Source organism: Haliotis rubra, unplaced genomic scaffold, assembly GCF_003918875.1.
Source record: "Haliotis rubra isolate DU_JTF1 unplaced genomic scaffold, ASM391887v1 Scf38, whole genome shotgun sequence".
In the NCBI taxonomy this organism is placed as follows: domain Eukaryota; kingdom Metazoa; phylum Mollusca; class Gastropoda; order Lepetellida; family Haliotidae; genus Haliotis; species Haliotis rubra.
The window spans coordinates 717,774-744,634 of NW_025767057.1; the positions used below are offsets into that span (position 1 = coordinate 717,774).

Consider the following 26,861-nt stretch of genomic DNA (forward strand, 5'->3'; position numbering starts at 1 on the left):
ACACATTGCCCCTTTGATGTTGGGCTGTCATCATATACACACCGAAGCGCCAACGACACATGTGCTTCCTGAGCTTACAGTATTGTAGAGAAAGTAAAGTAAAAAGGGTTTTATACAAATTAGTGTGTCTCCAGCTACGCTTTGATGTAACGCGCTCTTTGGGGATGAAAGTATGGCGATCCTCACGCTTTACAAAAGCAGAAGATAAGCGTATCGGAGTGCCTTTCATTCATGCCACTTTGTCATTCATAACAGTCACTGTTCAGTAACATTCCTTTTAAGACATCATAACATCTTACATCTGTTCTTCAAATTCGATGAGGATAACATTTTACACATCATCAAGTTCAAACTAATGTACTATTTGGTAACATCTATGCCGTTCGCCTCCATTTCAAACCACAAATGGACCCGTGAAGGTCCGGGTTAGAATGTACCTTCAGTAACCCATGCTTGTCGTAAGAGGCGACTAACGGGATCGGGTGGTCAGGCCCGATGCCTTGGTTGACACATGTCATCGGTTCCCAATTGCGCAGATCGATGCTCATGCTGTTGATCACTGGACTGTCTGGTCCAGACTCGATTATTTACAGACCGCTGCCATATAGCTGGAACATTGCTGAGTGCGGCGTAAAACTAAACTCACTCACTCACTCAAACCACAAATGATACTAATCGTGTTAGACGTATGTATACATGTGGTTGACTTGCCAAGGCGAAAAGATTAGATCTTTCTACATACTTGTAAGAATAAAGCAGTGACTCATACTGATTGGTCAACTCGCTCCATGTATATCTAAACTCCAAGACATATTCATTCCGGTTTCTACTCTCGAACAGGATGTGGCACAGACAATTTCCTCTTATGAATTATGTTGTAATTTTTGACCATATGTCAGAAGCTTAACAATCTCCTCTGTGACCGGACTGGATCTCCGGCAGGACCTGTTGGAGCACTAACAAGTATGGTACTAGCGGTGTGCCTGAGACAATTAGACTGCTTGTGTAGAGGCAGTTATCTGCCGGTAGCCTTATGCCCGAAACCGATTATCTGTCTGATTGCTGATAGACAGTGACCACTGAAGCAGAAGCAGTTGGTTTGGGTCACTTGGCATTTTTCTTCCTCCTCATCGACCCGTTTGAAGAGATGGCCTCGTTTGTCATCAACAAAAAAGTTCATGGTGAATTGCGTGAACTAAATTGTTTGTTAACTGACCTGCTCTTTATTACACAGATGAGTGAGTGAGTGAGTTAATATTTATCGTCACATCGGCAATATTTCAGCCACATCGTGACGAGAACTGTTTATAATTATATTAAAGATCAATAAAGTTAGACATTAAATAACCTGTTGACGAAGAACAGTAAAACTACTAGTGTATCACAGATATCCATTTAAAACTAGCAATTAAATCTAAAATATTGGAACTATAAATGACAATACAATATAAAAACAGGCTATAGATTGCCAACGACTGGGGGTAATTACACAGATGAACGTTCAAGCCTTACACAGAGCTGGTTTTACAGTTTAATTCGATGTAGTCTACGATTTGCATGTTTATATCCAGAGATGAGATCCATCGTTTCACCCTCGGTGCTTCCGCAGTGTGGTATTAAACAAGGTCGTTGTACACGATATCACGGTGACACCTGAAATAACACGTTGACGAACGTTACAGGAACGTTATAATTTGCATTGCTGTTGCAACGATAGTGACATAAAGGCAGAGGCTTTAGTGTTCAGTATTAGCATTCATATAGATCATGATTAGATACAGTTTCCTACACAAGGAAACAACACTATACTTGCAGATTAACCTGTTGTAATTTACCTGTGGTTTCCTTGTACAAACGTATCAAGAACAAAGACCTTTTAATTTCATTTTATACATTCCTCCTCCTATCTTTCATTGATGATAATCTGTATATGTGATATTCTAGTTGTTTTACTGCCCTTCGTTGGCAGGTTTTTTTATAATATACATATTTTTCACTTCAATATCAAATGTTCTCGTCACGATATGGCTGAAATATTGCCGATGTGACGTTAAATATTAACTCACTCACTCACTCATTGATGATATCTTTCATCCCATCCAAGTGGGGTTAATAGTTTATAATCAGTCACAGGATTGTTTGGTAAAGGCCCATTCATTTACCTGCTGCCGTCAAACACTCAGACAAATGCTGCGTTCAAAAGACAAAAGAAAAAAACTGTTAGGATGCAACCTAAAATATTCAAATGTGTCAGATGAACATATCAAACCACATTGAAATAGCAATAACCATTAAAGCAATTTCACCGTGACGTCACGTCCTGTGCAGAACGGTCATGAAGAAACACACCATCAACTTGATATGTTTGGAGCACAGGCTACCCACTATCTTCACTATGTAGCCATTGTGTCCTCGTGATACCCTGTGTATCACAATTCAACGGAAGGGATATGGAACACTGGAACCTTTTTCTCTGGCAGTTAGAACATACCATTTACACAGTATCCAACACAGATCAATACCATCACATCACCGATTACAGACCATTTCGTTCCTACTCATACTGAACGCTCATGATGAATATCATTACGAATCAGTGACACTTTCATATTATTTCACCGCCTTTTTTCTTTTTCTTTTTTTTTTGGGGGGCACCAGAGGAATCAGTTTCAAAATATGATTGAGACTAGTTCGTCTCTGATGTTTGCTTGAATATATGAACATAGCATACATTGTTTACATGGTTCAACATCAAAACAGTAGACGACAAATACATATGAGCTTTCGCTCATGCGGTGTCGTACATTGATTCGCCAACACATCATATTTCAGACCATTACATTGATAGATGCAATGTTTATTATATGTATAAATACATATGCAATGGTTATTACAAAGGGTTCAAGAACGCACAATGTATCATACAGGATGTGCGAAAATCAATAACGCCTACGGTGCAAACTAAAACATTGGTCGGAGAAAGGGGCTGTCTTGCAGGGACTGGGAATAGAGTTGGCTGTGGTGAACCAGTTTCAATGTTTCGAAAATGCTTGACAGAAGAAATTCTTCATCACTACTGTGATTTATTTCAGCTTCAGAGCTGTGCGTTTGTGCGGCTGAAACAAAATAACTTTTATTTCGTGTCTTCCTTCACAATGTCAGTAAAGATTATATGTGACATGCATAAGTGCCAAGTATTAGGACGAAAGACATTTGTCATTTTTTTCATGCGTTCTTCAGAAAACGTATATATTAGAAAACTACATTTAAGGGTAACTTCTATGAATCTCGATCTCGATTATATTATAAGCATGTGTTTATGATATAACGCTCCATTCAGTTGCCATCAAGTAGGAATTCATTCACTTTTCGTTTAGTATTAAATAACGCCTTATCTTTGAATCCTGAGTCTCTTTTCTATTGTAGTCTAATATTCTCGACTGTACCGCTTCATATCGTTCCTTTGGGGTAGTCGATTGGACAACACAAGATATCCAGAGTCTTCACCGCCTGACCAGAAGGATTATGTCTGATAACAGAGCCCACCACCCTCGTTCCTCTCTTAATCGTTTATATGTATCAATCAATTCGGGAGGTCGGGGTTTGATTAATGTGGAGGTTCTTCATGATAGAATTCTATTGTGTACTTTTGCACATATTTATTTATCGGATGGTCCTCTGGTGATATATGTCAAGACAACAAGGAATTCCACAGCTATTTTAAGCATACCAACGTTGTTGGACAGAATCTGAAATTTGAGGTTGAATTTGTTAATGGCGATGTACTGCTGCAGGGACGGTACAGTGATGCGAGTAAACCAGGAGATGTCCTTCACCAAGTCTGCCCAGTGTAGGTCATTTGTGGAGAAGCTTTCTGAGAAATCATTGCATCGTGCGTACATGCAGTGTGTGGAACAGAACAGTAATTCAACCGCCGCCTTCGCCTGGATGAAATCGGCTTGTCTTAAATGTGAAACTGAGGGGTTCCTTTTTGCTGCTCGGGGCCAGTCACTTCTCACTCGCAATCACCAAAATGTGATTCTTAGACAAAATATCAATATGAAATGTCGACTTTGCAATGAATTTACAGAGACTGTCCAACACCTTGTCAGAGGTAACCCTTCCTTAAACAGCATATCTTAAAAGATATGATGACATGGCTCGCTGCTTCTACTACCGCCCTCGCCATGCCTGTGGCTTTGACTCCGAGGTCCATCCATGGTGTGACCGTGAACATGTCCAGGGCGTCATGGATAATGATGCTTTTAAACTTCTTTGGAATAGGCCCATATATAGCCTCAGAAGTCTTCCAGCCAACAAACCTCATCTTGTCCCTTTTGATAAAGCCAATGAATTTGTTTATGCTATTGAATTTTCTGTCCCTTTTGACAGCAATGTGATTGGCAAGATTCAAGAAACACACGCTAAATAAAAATTTAATATAGACCTCGTCTTTGAAATGTCTCGCTTGCATCCCAAGTACACTGACGTCAGGCTCCCCATTGTTCTCCGTGCCCTTGGTTTGGTAGCTCCTGATCTCACGTCGCAGATCAGGAGAGTGCCTGGTTTCTCCACCGGGAGCACAGCCCTTCTGACACTCTGGGTAATGCAGAAGGCTGCAGTGTTTTCTCCGAAAAGTTCTTGGTGGGTGCGACTAGGCAGCGTTTCCTGGGAGAAGTCCCTGTCGCTGCCTGGGCTGCGTGTAGAGGGGGCAAGGGCCCTGGGCTGATGATGAGCCTTGCCAGCCTGACTGTGCCAAGATCACCCAAACTCTCTCTGCTGCATTTGCATCTCAATCTGTAAATCGTATTGATAATAATAACTTCTTGAACGCAGTTTGGCGCCAGTCGCTCTCCTCAACGGCGAACACCTCGCACTCTGCCATCGTTTCTGAACAGACTTGTTTTCCAGCCATACCAAGTCGTCGAAGGACTATCCGTCTGCTGTTTCAGAGTGCTGTCGCCGTCACTAATCTGTTCCTGAGGTGGATCTGCCGGATGTAGCGGTCTTCGGCCGGTGTCGTGACTTGTTGTCTGGCCTGTTTGTCGGTAAGGGTTTATCAATTAGCTGATTGTGGCCTGGTTGCAGTTGAAGGTTCTTGCCAGCTGACCTTGTGAAGACCCCCATATTAGCTATACCGATCGTTGCGCTTGCGCAAGTCATGGCATATTCGTGGTGGGTGTTTTTATGACTGCAAGCTTCCTCTGCATTTGGACCGATGTCCCAGAATTACGTATTTAACGTTTCGAAAAATGTACGATTCGTACGAAGTTTTCGGACAGCTGCCGTTGTTATCGGGACCATGTTGCTTTGGGGGTTCCAACCTGTACCAGCATTTATGTTCTTTATGCAATTTCGTTATAAATGATCACTTTCTTTTGCTCTGTAGTTTATTTTAGTAAGTGTTTTGCTTACTACAACCTATACCCATACGCCTCATATCTTACATTTGTGGTACCATTTACAACCGGTCAGCCCATGGCTTTTTCTTGTGGACAGTATTTATGAGAGGAATCATTAATGTAATTTTAATAAATCCGATATTATATCCGATAAAGTATCACACTTTGTATGCACGTCGTTATTTATTCCAATGTTAAGTATTTACACAATTGTTCGCTATCTGTCTGCATGTGAAGTTGGACAACATTTGCCAACCACTTCGTAATTTCAATAGGATACGTGTTTTTAAAAACCTATATATTTTGGGAGGGAGATAATCCCAAAACTGGCAGTCTCCAGATGACGTAATTAGGGAGGTGTTATAATCCGCTGCCAGAAATGGGACATGCAGAAATTGCACTGCCAGAAATGGGACAACTACCAGCACTATTTAGGACTAATTGGTCTGTGTGAAAATGAAATTGGGTTAATAAATCCTGTGTGAAAATGAAATTGGGTTAGTTAAGCCTTAATTAATCCATTGCTACCTACCTGATCAATTGCTACTTGGGCAGGTAAATCCTTTGCTCATCTAATGATTATGAACACAGTGTGAACACAGTGTGTTTGTCTTTGGGAACTTTTCTAAATTTTCGACAGGATGTGGTGTATATGGTTATGAACAGACTTTGTTGTGTACACTTGGAGACAGGAAATGTTTGGTTTTTTATTTTAATCGCATTTCTTTTGTACATTGAGAGAAGGAAATATGACTGGCATAAATACGTGTTAGTCAGTATTTTGGTCACACATAAGCATTATGATGGCAGAGAAAGGTGAAATTGTGAAGTCTGTGATCAGTGATATAGAGAGAGAGATCATGTTTATTTGAGTCTCACTTTCTGTACATTGTCATAGAATGCATGCGTTTTGTACAAAAGTTAATAGTACAGAAACCACCCGTTAGGTTATGGGAGACTATATTAAATCAATAAAAACATTGTGAACCAACAAATATCAGCACACGTATAATCGTATACATTTGAAGTTAACACGTACAGGTATGCATACATACATAACATATATACAACAAACATACATACAAACAAACATATAATCACATATACAAAACAGCATACAACCGCACATAATATACGCATACACGCATACATGCATACATACATACATACACACACACATACATACAGACCTAATACACGTATACACATCCACACACACACACACACATACATACATACATACATACATACATACATACATACATACATACATACATACATACATACATACATACATACATACATACACGCATGCATGCACACACACACACCCAATATACGCACGCACGCATACACACACACATACATACATACATACACACATACACATACATACATACATACATACATACATACATACATACACACACATAAATATACATGTATTATAATACATATACCCTTTAATCTGAACTCTAAGGTGATTCATCCAGTGAAATATCATGATTTTTGTTATACTTGTATACAATAAAATCTTATGACTTGCCAACCATGTTTCTTTTATTTGCTTGTGTCTCTCATGGTAAGGTATCATTGATCGATTAAGTTAATCCATTTAATTAGCCTACTTAAATCACTCAAGTCCAATTAGTAATTTATTACCTATCAATTAAGCGGTGTGAATAGCATACTGCCAGAAATTGGACTCACGGAAGTCGCACTGCCAGAAATGGGACAACTCGCTTGACCAATTAAAAGGTGTGATAATCTCACTGCCAGAAATGGGACTAAATCGTTGTGGAAACCCAATCTTTTTATTGTGTATAAAGTATATTTAAATCAAACAAAGGAATGTGATCAGATCAGCGCGATCTTTGTTTGAAGCTATGATTATTTTATTCTTTCACACCAAACAACGCATCTTTGCACACTTTCTCTAACTGACCGGCCTATATTTTAGTGTACATGTAAGGTACAAATACTGCGGTTCCTCACAAGGGACAGGAAAAGATGTATTATTATACCACCAGATAAAGGATTAAGAATATACTCCAACGCGTCGTGCTCCTGATGCAAATAGAATTTGACATCCTTAAATTCTGCCATTTTATGTGTTATATTTGTAATTACCATTTAAAGAAAATATACTTGCTACAAATTGTAAAATGCTGTTACATATGTTATATTTGGGATTACACTTCCTTAGTAAAGTACAGATTCTAGAACATTTGTCGGGGTGAGTCCCATCTGGGATTGGAACACACACCCTCAGTTTCAAGATACTAATCGCCAGCACACAAAGTCAGATTCCTAACTCGCTCAGCCACCGGTGGAAAGTGTAATCCCAAATATAAAATATGTTACATTTGACCACTTTCTAGATTGCATTGGGCATTAATGGAAAATACTGTGTTCAGTTCAAACGTGAAGGCAAAGTTACTCCAAAATTATGTTTACGAATGGCTTCTAAATGTTATTTTAGACTTTGTCATCTTCATACAAAATATGCCCCTTCTGAGTCAGCAATGACGATTTTATGACATTTGTATTCTGTGTAACCTTTGACGATGCATTCCCAAACAATTTCCTTGCTCCGTCGGTGTACGAAAATCGAAGAGAAATAGACACATTCTTTAAGAATTGTTTTGCACGTTTTATGACATAACTGACGTATACTACTCAAATGTCACACTTGTGTGCCCAAAGGCCCTGTGATGATTAATACTGTATGCTTTTCTAATGCTTGATATGTTCGTCAGTAAACACTGGCTCGTGCCCTTTTTGGCTTAGTGTTCCATAATCACTTGGAAATAGGACACAAAGTGCGCAGGGGATATATTTCCCTGACATAACGTTACGCTATGTGATATTTGATCATTTTAGCTCAAACCGCACAATCGGAATAAACAGTGAGCTCATGACCATTTGTTGTGTTGTGTATCCATGTGCCATCCGGTAGCTCCTAACAGTTCATGAATGAGGCATACTTTCATATATGTTACATCAGCCTATTAATTTTAAAGAAATAGCAAGCATCATTTTATTAGTGAACCAATTCGTTTTACTTTGGGCTCAGTCGCAATATAGTGTCATTATAACTCTTTATAGTGTTATTTGAAAACAAGTGACCAGGAAACAGCGACCAACGAAAGCCAACGTTATTAACCAGGTAATACTCTTTGTCACGAGTAGCATTAGGGACATATGCTGACACCACTATTGAATACCTAAACATCAGATTATCATTGCACTTAGAGTACACAGGTTTCTTGAATGATTTCTGACCATGCATATTTTTTTTATTTGAACACGTCATACGGGATTAATATAGATATGTCATCAACCAACAACGCTATGGCAGTGTAACGTATATGCAATAGTGAAAGCGTCAAAATCAGGAGGAATCATCGTTGCTCAATTTAGTAATGTATGTTTAATATCAGCGATGACTTTGGAAACCACAGTGAGTGTACACTGGTACAGATTACACAGCTCTACCAATAGGCCCACAGGTTGAGGTCAATGACGCTTCAATGGTCATTTTGTTGACTACCCGTGGCGGAACTACTCCCTGTGCTCTGTCTGTGCGATGAACCAACGACAAGCTGACTGGCCTTACGATTGATTGAATCCAGACATGACAGATGCCATACTGTTTTGCAATTGTATTATGTTGCAAAACAAACACATTCATCTTCTGTTCTGAAAGTCAATGTTCTTGGGCGAGCTAAGGATTAAAAATCAAATCAAATGAAAAGAACACAAAGTCATACAAAGACTTTTTGTTTTGTTCTATTTGCCTTTATCCAATCAATGAGTTTCCGATCATAAAGGTCGGTTTCTATGTTTGCGTGATATTGACAAGAAATGTGTTGTCGAATCTTGTACACCCTCAACCCTGATCATATTTATAAACACCAGGACATTTACCGAGAATTACTTCACATCGAGTAACTTCATAACCCATTCTTTTCACAGGAAAGTGCTCGTTACTCTCAACGTGGGTTCGAATCCCGATCATGTTTCTCAGTTTATTAGCACCATATCCGCACTCATATGTTCCACCAAAGTGGTACATACCTACGACCAGTATCACTTCAGTCTTTGCTCCAACATCCACCTGATATAACATGATGTAACTGGAATACTGTTCAAAGTAGCGATTAACCAAACTCACTCACTGCAATCGCCATATACGCAGTATGCTTACTTGAGGTACGTGTAAAGCAATAACGCAGCAGTGCGCACAGCCTGAGCAAATTTCCTAATTTCTTTCATTTCCACTGACCCTTGTTGGCACTTTTCCTGTGCTTGTTTGTTCTCCATTACAAATTTTCCATTAGACATTCTGATGGTTTGATTATACTGATTAACTTCACCAATGTATTTGCATAAAAGCAAATTAACATTTTTCAAACTGAATAGTTAGTTTGGAAAATGCCTCTGGTTGTATCAGAATATATTAATAGCGATTCATAGCTATCCATGTGACAGTATTGGTTCATGAAACTCACAGAAGTGTCAAAAAGAAGCTTATTCCAGTTTCTAATTTCATTTGTGTTGAAGGTGACACCGTGATTGCTCTTGCCTGGGAGTTTGGGGTGGGTAAGGAAAGACGCCATTGGCACCATGGTGAAAGTTTCCCTAAGTTTGTCATCAGTTCCTTTCTGAGATTGTAAAACGGCAAGAAATCAACATTGCATTTTTTCCACCTGTCTCAAATACTTTCTCATAAAAAAACGAAAGGAAACTTCCTTCCTTGATTGTATTCAGGATTATGGTTAATCAGAGACAAGGATATATTTGTACTTTTGTTGGACCAAGCAAGTTATGTCTCTTTCGGGTTGTTATGCAGCTTTAGAACCCAGTCTAAACGAGAAATGGACATGTTGTAAGGTCAAAGAGTCAAACGCAAACGTGACCTACAACTTCTGTTGTATGCCAAGGAATATCTGCGGGGTTTTTTTCGGTTGTTTTCGGCAATACATTTTGGCGTACAACAGGAGGGTTTGCCCACGAACAATCAGCATTTGACATACGTAGTTGAAGGAAGTGAAGCGTACAAGGGTAACAACAAACATTTTCTCCGGGCACACGACTCCACAAACGTAATTTGGGAATGGATCAAATCGCTCTCATGCTGACGGTAGCCCCAATTACACTATGATCAGTGGGAAAAACACACGTTATTGTTTTATTTACAATGAGCATGAATTCGTTTGATAGAATCAATACATGCTCCTGCAACCTTTGAAGTGCATTTCGTTTTTATTCTTTCATTTCATATCCATTAACCTAATATTTTTACATTTATTTCTTGTTGTTATTGTGAGTGAATGTGGCCTTCATACTTCTTAATAAAACTAATCACTCCTTAATGACGTGTTTTGAAAGAGGGGGATAATATTATCCTAACAACGATCCGTCTGAACCGGCTGATGATATGCCTAAGCTGTCCCTGTGCTCATCAAGGAGTTACAACTTCCGCGTACAAGGGTAAAAGCGAACGACACATTGTGCACACATGTACAAAAGCATATTACCTACTAATTTCAGCATTAACGTATTTACGTTGTGGACGTACGGCGACGGCGGTTAAGAGATTAAGCCGATAGTATCTTAAGGCTATTCTCCACATGCAACAAATTATCATCGGCATTACTTTGAATAACCCAATAGCATTTTTGACTGATGGTATGTGACTGGTATGTTCTGTATATCAAAGATATTCATGTCGATGTTTATCAGATATTCATGTCGATGTTTATCAACCAGATTAATAAATGTTTTTTGTGACAATTCAATATTTTCCAAATCATTAGAACTTAATTTGTCAAGATTAACTCTCTAGGATGTCTATATAGAGTGAATTGTTAATGGTATGGTACATCTGTTCATTGGCCTGGGCTGTTGTCGTGGTGCCCATGGTACACTTTTTATGGGTTTTGTTCTTTGCCTGTTTCGCCATTTGTGCCAAATCTCAGTCAGACGCATGCTGTGGGTAATAAATGTTCAACTCATTTCAACCACAAGATTTGGTATCAGAGAAACATATTTATTATTGATTTTCTTAAAATATTGTATTTGTCAACATCTATGTATGTCATTAGTGTTTAACTGACTTCAATCTATATTGCCTATTCCTATTATTGTTAAAATATCTTATGTCGATCACATAGGTGTCATTATGAACAAATGGATACCAGATACAAGAAAGCATCAGAAATGTTCACCATCTGATTTGTTATATTTTAATTTGTCTGAAATCTACTATGACTGGCTTTAAGAACGAAGATAGATATTCATTCCTCTGCCTGTCTTCTATGGGGAAACGTAAAATGTACATCCAGATGTGCAGATATTTGAAATTGCACATGGACTGAATCATCTTAGATTCTATAATAATGTCAACTTAAGATGTATTCTCATAGCACTGATAATATATGATGCTCTATGTGGGGTGACGCAAGCTGTTGGTCTGATCGTTAAACTAAAAACAAACATGATTTGATAACATATTGTTAGTGTTCCAAGGTATAAAATTATAAAATTGCCATGTAAATATTCCTAAGATGTGAACAGATTGCAAAGTGAAACTATAGAAATGTACAGTTCAATTTCACATTTAACAAGGGCCAGATGCTGTACTTTAATAACGTCGAACTCGTATCATTTCGTAACTCATAATTAAGCGTTTGACACATAAAGACTAATACATAGTCAACAGTGTATCACTGGTGGAACTGTCAAGCAGAAATAGCGAACAGCAATTATAGCACGTTCGCTTGTTTGGTGATATTTCTAATTTCTGACATTATCGCGCCTTACACTCTTACAGTAAAACACACCACCAGGGGTATAGATTAAGCCACTCTGTCAACAGAGTATATTGGAATAAAACTGTTGACAACGCCCTAGAGACTTTTCCGAAAAACTAATTCCATCATATAAGTAATCCGAGGCATAGCCACAAGACGTTTTGAGCTAGTCGTGCTCAAATAGTATCATATAGCCCGCTTTATGGGAGGAGTTTTCTACTTGCCCGAGCTTATCCTCAGCTAATTCTGGCTACAGAAAATTCCAGTCTACAGCGGTCCACCGGGACAGGAGTTTTTATTCCGGATGAGCTAGCAGATTACTTACAGAGCATTTGCCTGTCTTTCCACAGGGACCCAACTGATTAGAAGAACAGAACATGGGACAAAGTACATACGCTGTATGGTCACCTCAGCGCTCTGGGGCGTTTAAAGAGTTCATTCTATGGTTGTGATTAGGAGAGGTATACACAGATGACGAAGCTGAATATGTTGGATTACTGTCAGAAATATCGTATTACAGGCTACACACTGCTTGTTCCTTGGTGATGGTAATATTTACTTGCGCTCGCACATTTGTACAACATGTATGTCTATTTGTGATATTTGCGCATTTGTGCATTACCGGAATACCACGCCAGGTTACATAAAAGCAATAGCACAAATATGAAAATCCTGAATGTCTTCATTCCTCACAAAATTGACGGAATGTTTGACGTCCTGGATGCACAGATTCCTTGTGAGCTGGATGCTAGTTTGTGACCAGTGAACAACAGAATGACATTTTTGCAGTACCAATTAGGTAGTAAGTGAAAGCAACTGGTGTATATTCTGAGAACCTTCATGATATAAGGTATCAGGGAAGAAATTCAAGAAGTTAGTTTCTGGGAAACTGCAGAATCATACCAACACACAATCCCAGGCTTACATTGTGGGCACTTCAGTGGCCTACAAATGCAGTAGTTTGAGACTGCATTGAGAAAACACTGAAACATTATCATTTTAGAGAAATGGAAACTGCCAGTACCCACGGTGGATGTCTTTTATTGTCAAAGAGTGTTTTAAACGTACACTCTTCAACAATAAAGATGGTATGCATACATCAACCACTAGGACCTGTGTGTGATTCTGTTTTTAGACGGGACCAGCTTCTTCATTTTGGACAAAACAACTGGCGCATTATGTGCATGACAGGCTGAAGACGCCTGCCATATTCATTTCCAAAAGAAACACAACTGACAAGATTCTTGTGCCCAAGCGCCTCAAACATATTCATGTGAACAGCATGAACAGTATCAATAATTTCAGCTTTGCTACATGCTATAACATGGGAAAGCACACGAGAAATTACAAGTCATTTTGATACTTGATTAACGTGAGGATTGACACACCTTAAGAATGGAACCTTGCTCTTCGATTAAGAAAGACGCCAGACTACACACATGTGTCCATTACACATTGCCCCTTTGATGTTGGGCTGTCATCATATACACAAAGAAGCGTCAGAGACACATGTGCTTCCTGAGCATACAGTAATGTGGAGAAAGTAAAAATAAAAGAGTTTCATACAAGTTAGTGTGTCTCCAGCTTCGCGTTGATGTAACACACAAAATGAAGATGAGCTTGTCGGAGTGCATTTCCTTCATTCCAATATGTCACTCATAACAGTCAGTCGTCAGTAACATCTGTTCTTCGTATTCCATGAGGGCAACATTTTACATAAGATCAAGTTCACACTAATGTCCTACTTGGTAACATCCGTGGCGTCATGTATACAGGTGCTTGACTTGCAAAGGCAAAAAGATTAGACCCTTCTACACAGGAATAAAGCAGTGACTCATGTCGATTGCTCAACTCGCTCCATGTATATCGAAACTTAAGAGATAACCATTCCTGCCTCTACGCTCGAACATCATGTGGCACAAGCAATGTGTTGTTATGATTCAGATGTAGTAAGAACAACAATCTCCTCTGTGACCGGTCTGGCTCTCCGGCAGGACCTGTCCATATATAATGAGTATGATACCAGTTTCACTGGTGACCCTAAGACAATTAGACTGCTGTTATCGGCCTGTAGAATTATGCCGAGGATTGGGCAGAAACCGATTATCTGTCTGATCGCCGATAGACGGTGACCAATGAAGCAGACGCAATTGGTTTGGGTCACTTGGCATCTTTCTTTCTCCTCATCGACCCGTTTGAAGAGAAGACCTCGTATCCTATCAACAAATGAGTTCACGGTGAATTGCGCGAACTAAACTGTTTGTTAACTGTCTTGTCTTGAATGACCTGCTCTTTATTACACAGTTGAAAGTTCTTGCATGGAGCTGAATGTACAGCTGATGTAGTCTACGATTTGCATGTTTATAGCCTCATATGAGATCCACGATTTAACACAGGATGTTTCTGCAGTGTAATGTCAAACAAGGTCGTTATACACGATATCATGGTGACGTCTGTCCTTTTGGTTACAGGGAAGCAAAAATAATTATGGATATTCAGCGGTTTTGGGGTTGTGATTGAAAGGCAGAAGCATTGGTGTTCAGTGTTATTATTCATATAGATCCTGATTAGGTATAATTTCCTACACTCGAAAACAACACTACATCGGCAGATTAGGATGTTTGTAAGTTTGACTTTCATTCCATCCAAATGCATATTGTAGTCACAGGATGGTGTGGTACAGACCCATTCATTACCTGGTTTCAATGTACAAAAGCATCACCGGCAAAAACATATCAACCTCATATTTATACATACCTCCTATGTTTCATTGCTGATGTCTTTCATTCCATCCAAATGCATATTGTAGTCACAGGATGGTTTGGTACAGACCCTTTCATTACCTGCTGCCATTCAAATTTCAGACCGGTAGGTACACACACACTCACACACACACACACACACACACACACACATACATACATACATACATACATACATACATACACATACATACATACATACATACATACATACATACATACATACATACATACATACATACATACATACATACATACATACATACAGTACATACATTCATATGAAAAAAGAGCATTGTATCACTTTTGTAACGGTCTGAAATATGATGTGCAGTATATATGCTATGTTTATCACAAGGGTTCAAAACAGCACACTATATCACATCGAACGTGGGAAAATCAATACCTGCCATGTACATGGTGCAAACTAAAACACTGGTCGGAGGATAGGGTTCACCAAAACCTGTCCTGCAGGGACTGGGGATAGAGTTGGCAAGGTTATTTCGTGTCTTCTTCGTGTCACAATTTCCATAAAGATTGTACATGACGTTCAGAAGCGCCAAGTATAGGACGAATGGTATTTGTCATTATTTTCAAGTCTTCTTTTGAAAACGTAAATACTAGAAAAATACATTTAAAGCGTAGCTTCCATGAATCTCGATTGTACAATTTCGATCGGTTAAAAGTGACGAGCTCTACACAGAATAATCTAATTGGTTATTTATGTAGAGCCGCCTAGAAGGTACTACGTGTGCGTCTATCACTTATTACGATACGGAACGCCTAGTAAAAGATGACAGCAAACATTTCATTCGGTGGCACAAACGTATACATTCTAGTACATTTAATGACCGCTCTAAAAGTGCTGATTCTCTACATGGCAACATTACCAATGGGGGATTCTAGTCCTCCTTTTCAGCGTCAAAACAACATTTTTTTCTGACAGAGATATTAACATTCGTCCAATGACAGCAGCCACCTCGTAAATAATATGAATATTCATAATGCATATGACCAAGTGCTGGTCAGCTTATCAGCAAATCATTTAGAATCTTCCCCGATGCCAGCTATGATCATTCTGATCTACTTTCTTCGTACATACTCATTAATCATGCTCCGAATGATGCGAACTTGAAGGATGAATCAAAACGCCAGTGGGGTTTAGGAAGTAGAGCTTCCGGTGTAATTACAGCGGAACTGACGTCACAGTCAGTGTCATTTGTTTGTGGTCAGGTTGACACATGCCAGCCTTTCCAAACAAGAAAAAAATTGTCTTGCGTGTGTTTTGTTTTAAACCTACAGCTGATTAGTGATATTAAAGTAGCTTGCATGTGGATTGGTAAATGAAGGTCCAGGAAATATTCGGAGATCGTCATTTAATACAGAATAACTTGATTCAAAATCAGACAGCAAATTATTTTAAAGATGTTTTAGTTCAAAGTTGCACATTGAGAGCGTTCCACAAGCATCATTGTTTATGATAAAATATGCCCTTGTTTTTTCTCGAAAATGCCTTATTGAATGCTGTCACGTGTTGATTCCCAGGTTGAAACTAGTTCTTTTCATTAGAACATGACTCCATCTTTTGTCTGATGATTACATCCTGACTTGAAGGTGGTACATCTCAATTATAACGCATTCTAGAGTAATCTAGTTGCTTTCGACACCAACTTTAAACATCATCTATCAAGTATAATTTTGAGGGCATCAAGAGCATGCATTAATATATTGGTTAGTCAGCACGAAAACGATGGTATAGTTAACCTAATTTCCAGTGAAAATAACATGTAAAATACTGGAATAAATAGATATTAAATTATTATGCAGCTTTGTTCATTGAAATAAAAGCGACAAAACCATTTCCACATTCATAAGAAATATCTGCTAAAAGGAGAGCCGATTGTACAATTGTGAGTTTTTCATGAGCATGTATTTGTTTCAGCAGTATCACAGCTGTACGATATTGTTTGTAAATAAACAGTCTGGACCAGTGATTGTCACCATGCGAAACAATCACAGAGCATGTGTTTATAAATCACTATGAAATAGTGATGATACCAGGTGTTCGCGAAAAGGTGAGCGTATCCTGCCCCACCGGTGGTACCAATCATAAACATATGGGAGGTCTAGTCAATTCTTCACCTGAAATAATTGGTACAAGTCAAAAAAGGGAATTGCATCAGACATCATTTTTTGTCACTGATGCGTCAAATTTCGATATGTCCTCCATATCTCTGCCATAAAACTGAGGCCTTGAATGTTGTAAACCTTGATCAAACAACTTCTGAACAAGAGTGGTATGACGCTTTTTGAAATCGAGGTGAACAGATTTATTTGATGTATCTCAAAAGTTGTAAAATGTAAACACCAAAGGCTAGAGCTGTTGGAATATTGCTTGACATGAAAGGAAAGTGGACTATTGGAAATTTGAAATCATTCCTTTTGTCAAACAGCCTTGTGGAGTGATTTTTTTGTCATTTTGAATCTTTATGCATAGGTCTAAACATGAAACAGTTGAGGCTGTCTCACGTACCTCCTTAATTTCAAGTTCAAGTGGGTAAATCAGTGGAAGGATATTGAAGTTGAACTTCTTTCCCAAATTACCTATTTTTCATTTTGCCAACCCAAGCAGAAATTCCTATTCATATGCATAAAGGAAATTATCCTCAAAGAGGGGACACAATTGGTGCCCATGTGCATGCTTACTTCTTGTCGAAATATTTACAGAGATGTAATCAATGAGAAAGTTCATTTCACATATTGTTTTCTCGGTCAACGTCAAATGACATTTGCTTTCATTGACAACTTGCATTTGTCCTGAACCTCTGAAGATAGATAATAATGTATCTATATCTGTGTTCTCTACGTTTGTCTACAAATACCCCATGGATCAAGGAACAAAGTTTTTAAACAATATGACAGATGTATCTAATCCTGCTATCCGATCAACGTAGGTCGAATACAGAGTTCCAATCACTCCTTTGAAAACCTGTAAATACAAAATGGAAGCTGACGAGTACTGACCGATTGGGTTTTGTATGGTGACCTATTTGATAGTGATACATGAACACATACTTATAAGAATCCTTTGTTACAATTTTGGAAGTGTTATGTTATTTCTTAGCATTTCCAACCAGTTTTCAAAGTATAAAACTAGAACACTCAATACTTTTTGCCTTTGATATTTTCATTTGATAGCTTGGACAACACGAAACGGATGAGTGATCTGCAGCCTTTAATCCGCCATGTGATAAGGACTGATACCAGTGGTACACAGTAGTTGTCAATGTGCTGTAACATGTATGTTTCAAACAAGCGCACTCCTATGATGTCAGCCCGGGGTGCCGATTGCCAATTATTTAAAAGTAATACGTGTTGTTTCATCAAAATGTGAAAATGTGTATATCACAAAGGGGATGACATTGTGGTGAAGGTTTGCCCAGGGCTTTGCTTTCCAGACCATATTTAGTTCGGAGGGATGTCTCGGTGAACTTGCCAGACGTGAAGTAATGACACATAGACATAGTGTGATGTTGACGGTTGATTACAAACTTATCGTTGGTAATGAATACGAAGCTATGAACATGTTCTTATTTCACCCGAAGTTATCACGAGTGGATTTTTTAGTCCCTGTCCCTCAGTTCTGGACGGCACATATTTGTGTCTGAACAAAAACATATTACATCAATTGGGATTCCACCCTTTAAATCTGTGGTTATTTACATTTCCATTTGTTACTGACAATTTGGAATCAGATGGATCTTTCAAAATATTTAGCCACATTGTATGAGTGAGTGCCTTTATTTTACGCTGCTTTTAGCAAAACATATCACGGTGGGGGGCACCAGAAAGTTGTTTCACAGATAGCACCCATGTGGGGAATCGAACCCAGGTCTTGGGCGTGACAAGCCAACGCTTCATCCACTAGGCTACCCCAGCTATACTGAAAATGAAAATGATAATATTTACGTATATTAGGCTTCTAACTCAATTTTACGAGACTAATCAAAGCGAAAGCCTACGTCACTGGAGTAGTTTATAGCAACGTGTCTTCAAGCATAAACAAAAGTGTGGCTGCTTGCGAATCGACATCAAATGAAAGGAACTACTATCCTGATGACTACACGAGATACTTAGACCGAGACACGTGCAGGGTGAAACGGTATCCGTTCAATGGAAAGTGAAGACAGGCGAAGAAGTTCTATCAATGACCTTGCTGGGTTCAGTACGATGAAGTTTGTCACACGGTGCTTATTATAGCAGCAAATGTTTAAAGGCCAACTCCCTCTGTCAAGTACGAGAGTACGTATGCACTTTTATTATCCGTATGGTGAAACATAACCAGTGTCATATATATCATATGTGCACAAGTGAACATATCACTTTTGCCTAGCAACCATTGTTTCTGTATTTCGTTGTCTGTGACGTCATTAAACAATTGAACGTGACGTCAATGAAAAGGGCAGTCACACATGCTTACCGTGTTTTACTGCAGAAATGTACATGAATAAAATGGATAATAAAGAAATTATTACACTCACAAGTGTGTCACACGACTTATACGAAACTCGTGCAAAATGTGTGTATTGCCCTCGCTCTCGCTCGGGCAATACAAATTTCACACTCGTTTCGTATAAGTCGAATGACATACATGCTCGTGTAATAATTTCTATGTAAGTAACGTATGGATTTTGCATATAAATCGGCTTTCCTAATGGTCACAGACATATGCTTGGAAACATATGCAGTCATGGCATCGGTAATTACAGCAAAGGCTTAACAGTACATGTCCGTGACAATACGTCATGTAAAGTCACAGCATATCAGCTTCATGTATAAAGAAGTACTTTACAGTGGTGCGGGTTTCTGTTTCCGAGCAATAGTTTATGTAATTTTAGTAATTACTTATTGCTCTTTTTCATTTTGCACCACAGTATCGCATTTCATATGCACGTTGTTCATTTTAATGTTCTGTATTTACACACTTAATTGTTCACTTTATGTCTGATTTTTAAGGGCAAGTGAGTTGTAAGTAGAACATTTGCCAACCAATTTGACTTTGTAATTTTTGATAGGTTACGTTTTTGTTAAAAAATATATTCTGGGAGAGAGATGTTTTGGTTGCGAAGACGCATTCCTTTTCATTGTGAATAACGTATATCTAAATCAAACAAACGAAGTGAAGATAAGTTTATTCTGTCATATCAAATACCTCATCTCCGCACACTTGCTCAAACTGACAGGACCATGAATAGCGGGAAATATAGTTATGCCACCAGATGAAGAAGTGAGAATATAATCCCACACGTCGTGTTCCTGGTAATATGCCTCTTTTGAGTAAGCAATGTCAACTTTATGACATTTGTATTCTGTGTAACCTGTGATGCTGCATTCCCAAACAATTTCCTTGCTCCGCCCGTGTACAAAATTCGTAGAATTTGGAGAAAAATAGATGCATTTTCTGAGAATTGTTTTGCACGTTTTATGACATAACTGACGTATACTACTCAAATGTCACACTGCTGTGTCCAAAAGCTCTGTGATCATTAATACTGTATGTTTTTCTATTGCTTGAAATGTTCGGCAGTAAAACATTGGTTCGTGCCGTCTTGGGCTCTGCGTTCCATAATCACAAGGAAATAGGACACAGAGTGCGCAGGGGATATATTTTCGTCACGTAATGTTACCCTATGTGATATTCATTTATTTTACCTAAAAGTCTCATAGAAGGGAATAAACAGTGAGCTCATGTGTTGTGTTAAGTATTCATATGCCATCCAAGAGCTTGTGACAGTTCATGAATGAGGCATACTTTTACACCTGTTACGTTTTCCTATTAATATCACAGAAATAAATACATAGTTCTTATTAGTGAACAATTCGTTTTAATCAGTGTTGAATCATGTGCTCAGTTGCTATAATTTATGTCGTAATAATTCTTCAAAGTGTTATTTAAAACAAATTACTACGAAACAGCGACCAACGAAAGCCAAAGAACGGCACAGCGTTATTACATGTACAAGCTAGGTACTACTCTTTATCGGCACCCGTGAAGAGGCACCTCCTCGTGGTGGGTGCTGTGTAACGCTAAGAGCTCTTCAACCCCCGTTGTGGACCCGGGGGTATATTTGGTCCACCAACCCGTTTGCCGTGGGTTGCGCCCCTGTGTCGGTGGAGGACGGGAGTCGGGTGGTTGAGGGCACTGGTTCCAGGAACAGCGTTCCTTTGCCCAACACACCTTACTTCACCTAGGCGGGTGGTAGAACTGGCCCGGTTCTATCAATCGGCTGGTCATGCTAAGCCCTGTACATGTAAATTTTGCTGTTCAAATTTTAAAAATTATTTAGAAACATTTTGTAATTTGTCTCGGCTTCATGATGATATATTTGTATTTTGACAGTACAACTCCAATTTAGTATTTTGCCTAGAGTCCTATGTCCAGAAGGCAGTGGCTCATGGGCCAATCTGGTGGAATAATTACTTGTTGATTATTCTGCTTGAGTATATCATCGGGGTATCCTTGGTGCTGCAAGTTGGAAATCCACTTGCGATCCCATTGTCTTTATGATACTCCGTGGTGGGTGGGGAGCTCGGATGACGAATCAAACTAAACTCAACATGGCTTACGAAGCCCCAAACAAAAAAACCGAAGCGTCCACTCGATACTGATGACGACGAACAGCGACCCTCAACATCCGTTGATTACTGGCCACGTTTTCTCGTTCTTGAGACTCTTGATAAAACTCAAACCGAAGCCAGATTCTTTGAAGAAACAAAGTGGCAGAGTGGTAAGGGTCAGATGATAACGTCAAATTACTTAACAAATACGGATCACTTGAGGACATGGACGTGTCCGAAAACGTCCATTCTAGGGCACATAGCTTGTCGCCCTCGAAAAAGGTGCGGGGTAGATCCCCCATTAATCCACCTAAAAGATAGGTCTATTTAAACATATCGTGCAGTGGAACTGTAGAGGACTACGGACACATTTTAATGAAATACAGCTATTGATCCAGGATTTAACACCATCAGCGTTCTGTCTGCAAAAGACGTATGTGAAACGGACAGATAATTTTAGCTTACGTCAGTTTGAAGCCTATCATTATTTTTCCCCTCTGGGTGATAGGGCCACTGGAGGTTCTACTATCCTTATACGACAGGATGTTATCCACAGCCCTGTTACACTCAACACTAATCTCCAAGCTGTTGCAGTGCGACTTACTCTGGGTGTAGCATTTACATTATGCTCTCTGTATATTCCGCCTTCATCGGCACTTCAACAGACTGATCTTCAATCACTCTATGATCAACTCCCGAAACCATGTGTTATTATGGGCGACCTAAACGGTCACAACCCACTCTGGCGCAGTACTAATACTAATACTAAAGGCAAAATACTTGAATATTTTATTTCCAATAATGACCTGTGCATATTTAATGATGATTCAAGCACCTATCCGCATCCTGCAACTGGCACTTACTCTTCTCTGGATTTGTCTCTTGCAGATTCTAACCTCCTGAATGAATTTGATTGGTCTGTTCATAATGACCTTTGTGGAAGTGACCACTTCCCAACTATCCTTTCAGAAATAACTCCATCTGATTATCCATGGTATACAAGATGGAACTTTTCGAAGGCTACCTGGTCTTTATATCAAACTATATGTAAATCGAAACTGCGACCTGAATGTTTCAGTGATATAACTGATCCCATTCAAACTTGTGCTGACGTTTTAAGTGAAATAGCTGATGAGTGTATACCAAAGTCTTCTACGACTCCACATGTACGAAAACTATGGTTTAATACAGATTGTAGACAAGCCAGAAAAGCGAGGAAAAAGGCAGAGAGTTCTTTCCGCCATCATCCAACTGTCCATAACTTAAATAAATTTAAAATACTTAATGCAAAGGCGCGTCGTACCTTTAAACAAAACAAACGACAATCTTGGAGAACTTATGTCTCAAAACTTAATTCACGCACGCCAATGTCTAAGGTATGGAACATGGTTCAAAGAATTAAAGGCAAAGATTCAAAATCTGCTGTTCACTATCTTACAGATGGTGATCATTTTATTACTGACAAGTCTAAAATTGCAAATAAAATTGGCGAAACTCTTGCCAAAAATTCATCATCGGCAAATTATGTCACTGAGTTTCAGAGATACCAGAAACAACAGGAAAAGACAAAACTTAATTTCGAATCAAATAACGGAGAAGATTATAACGAAGTGTTTTCATTTTCGTCCTTCGTGGTGTAATGCCATTGTAGTCCCTATACCCAAACCTGACCGGGATCATACTGATCCGTCGAATTACAGACCGATCTCTCTAACTAGCTGTGTCTGTAAAACCATAGAACGTAAGGTGAATAATAGATTAACTTGATATCTTGAAACCAATAACCTTATAACAAATATTCAATGTGGTTTCAGGAAAAATCGTAGTACCATTGATCATTTGGTACGTTTAGAATCCTTTGTTAAAAATGCTATAGTAAAAAAACAACATGCTGTATCAATTTTCTTTGATCTTGAGAAAGCTTATGATACGACCTGGAAAAATGGCATTTTGAAGGATTTACATGATTTTGGTTTGAGAGGCCGTTTGCCTCTTTTTATATCACAGTTTTTAAAAGACAGGCAATTTCAAGTCCGAGTGGGTTCAACCCTGTCTGATCATTACAATCAGGATCAGGGTGTCCCACAAGGCAGTATTTTGTCTGTCACACTGTTTAGCATCAAGATCATAGTTTATCAACGGTTTTAAATGATTCAGTTGATGGATCATTATTTGTGGATAATTTCAATATTTCTTGTCGTGGTAAAAACATGCATACTATTGAACGGCAACTGCAGTTATGCTTAAACAAGATAAATAAATGGCTTTAAATTTTCTAAATCAAAACTAATTGTCTACACTTTTGTAGAAAATATAAGCCTCATAAGGACCAGAACTATCTTTAAATGGCACACCCATCAAAGTTGTAAAGGAGGCCAAATTCTTCGGCCTAATTTTCGATTCCCATTTAACATTCCTGCCACATATTAAATCCCTTATGCTAAATGCCTGAAAGCACTCGATTTGTTAAAGGTTGTCTCCAATTCAAAGAAGAGGGGTGGGGGGTGGGTTGTCAAACTACCCTCCTTCACTTATATAGATCATTGGTGCGATCTGAACTTGATTATGGCTCCATCGTATATGGTGGAGCCTGCAAAAGCAACCTTAAACTGCTTGATTCTGTCCACCACCAAGGCCTAAGACTTTGTCTTGGGTCTTTTTGGAACTTCTCCTGTTGACAGTCTCTATGTTGAGGCTAATGAGCCATCCCTTAACCAACGACGTATCAAATTATCATTACAGTGTATAACAAAACTCTATTCTAATGAGTCGAATCCTGCATTTAACTGTGTTTTCAATCCTCTTTATGAGGATTTATACAACAAAAAGTCTTCTCTTGTTCCGCCTCTTGGGCTACGAATTAAACCATTCATTTCTGCTGCCGGCATTGAGCTGGAAAATATAGCTCCTTCCCGTCTTCTTTCTTCTCCTCCTTGGCAACTGGTGAGGCCTGAAGTTGACCTAACTCTGACAGAGTTTAAGAAATCTGAAACTAATGAATTACAATATAAACAAGAATATAATCAATTAAAAAAATAGATATAATACATACAAATCCTTGTTTACAGATGGATCCAAGGATGGTGGCGCGGTGGCATGTGCCACTGTCATTGGATCCCGAACAATATCTTCTCGACTACCAAATAACAGCTCTATTTTCACAGCAGAAGCTAACGCCATATTAACAGCTCTAAATATATTAATATACACTGTAAATATAAACAATACATAATCTTTTCCGATTCTCTGTCGTGCCTTCAAGCTATTAAAAATCTTTCTTGCAAACATCCACTTTTAATTGAAATTATTGAATTATATAATGATCTTGCTACTGGCCAATGCGACATCGTCTTTTGTTGGTTACCCAGCCACGTTGGCATTTCTGGGAACATAATGGCCGATCTTGCTGCCAAGGCAGCACACAACAAATCTGTCACACCACTTCTTATCCCATACTCTGATTACAAAGCTAGCATTAGAACTTACATCCGTGATCTAATGCAAAAGAAGTGGGACACCCAAGTAGGTATTAACAAATTACATGAAATAAAACCCTATATTGGTTGCACCTACTTGGGTTGTCAGTCCAGATTTGAAGAGGTCATCATGCGACGATGTCGCATTGGCCATACAAGGTATACTCATGAATATTTGTTGAAAGGTGATGATTCTCCTTTTTGCATCCCTTGTGATGAAAGAATCACGGTCAAGCATGTCCTGCTTGACTGTGTTGAATATTCCATCACAAGGGATATCTATTTCAAATCACGAACTATGAAGTATCTTTTTAATAATGTCAGTTCTCATTTAATTATTGCATTTTAAAAGAATTAGATTTGTTAAATGATTTGTAAATAGATACATATTTTATTATTGGTAGTTTATATTAGTAACTGAGATTGTTAGTGGCTGTACGTTAAAAGGGGGTTAAAGTATTGTAAAATTATTGTCCTCTTGAGAGGGTACGTAAGTCTCAAAATTTTCAAAGTCAATATAAACTTACCAGGATTTTACAACGTAGTATTCTTGTAATGTTAAACTTGGCTAACATTTCCTACAATCACCAGCAGATTAAGGGATGATGTAAATCCAGCTAGGGTCCATGCAGGTAGCAAAGGTACTGTAAGTCCCCATGGACCCTAGTATGATGAATTACCTTCTGTTGTTGGTGATCTATAGCCTATTTTTATATTGTGTTGTCCTCCATAGTTAAAATGTTTTAGATTTAATTACTAGTTTTACGTTTATATCTGCGATATTCTAGCTGTTTTACTGTCCTTCGTTGACAGGATTTTATACTCTATCTTTAATTAGTGTTAATATATACTTTGTTGTAGTCACGATATGGCTGAAATATTGCCAAAGTGACTTTAAATTTAAATCACTCACTCACTACTCTCTATCACGAGTAGCGTAAGGGGCGTATGCTGAGACCACTATTGAATATGTAGACATAAGGTGATCATTGCACTTCGAGTACACACATATCTTCAAGGACTTCTAATCGTGCCTTTCTAAGTTATTTGAACACTTCACACGTGATATTTCATTCTACGGCAGTGCTGCTTATACGCAATAGTGATGAAATCAAAAGCAGCATGAATCGTCGTCGCTCAATTTACTAATGTATGTTTAATATCAGCGATGACTTTGGAAACCACAGTGAGTGTATACTGGTACGGATTACACAGCTCTACCAACACTGGGTGAGGCAATGACGCTTTAATTGTCATGTTGTTGACTACATGGGGCGTAACTAGTCCCTGTGTTGTGAGTACGATGAATCAAACGACAAGCTAGCTGGCCTCACGACTGATTGAATCCAGACATGACAGATACCATATTGTTTTGCAGTTTGATTATGTTGCAAAACAAACACATCCATCTTCTGTTCTGAAAGTCAATGTTCTCGGGCGAGTTTAGGAATAAAAATCAAGTCAAAAGAATGCAAAGTCAAACAAAGACCGTTTGATTTTTGTTATATCCCTTTATCCAATCAAAGATCATATTTATGCAGATCAAAAACTTCTCTATGAAACGGTCTCAATGTTTTGCGGGTTGTTAGGTTAATTCTGATATTGACAATAAATGTGCTGTCGAATATTGTACATGCTCAACTGTGATCACGTTTATAAACACCAGTACATTTTCTATTTCACATTAGATAATTGGAAAATTGGAACTGGAAATTGCTCGTTCTTGTAAGCGTGGGTTCGAATCCCGATCATGTTCTCGGTTTATTAGCACCATATCCGCACTCA

The 26,861-nt window shown here is 38.6% G+C and overlaps 1 long non-coding RNA gene across 1 annotated transcript; it reads left to right on the top strand.

Moving 5' to 3' along the window:
- Positions 1-4,690: 4,690 nt before the first annotated feature.
- On the top strand, positions 4,691-26,574 carry LOC124286306. The gene is made up of 3 exons (XR_006901006.1): positions 4,691-4,806; positions 17,814-17,825; positions 26,564-26,574. It is a non-coding gene; the product is annotated as an uncharacterized LOC124286306 (long non-coding RNA).
- Positions 26,575-26,861: the final 287 nt, after the last annotated feature.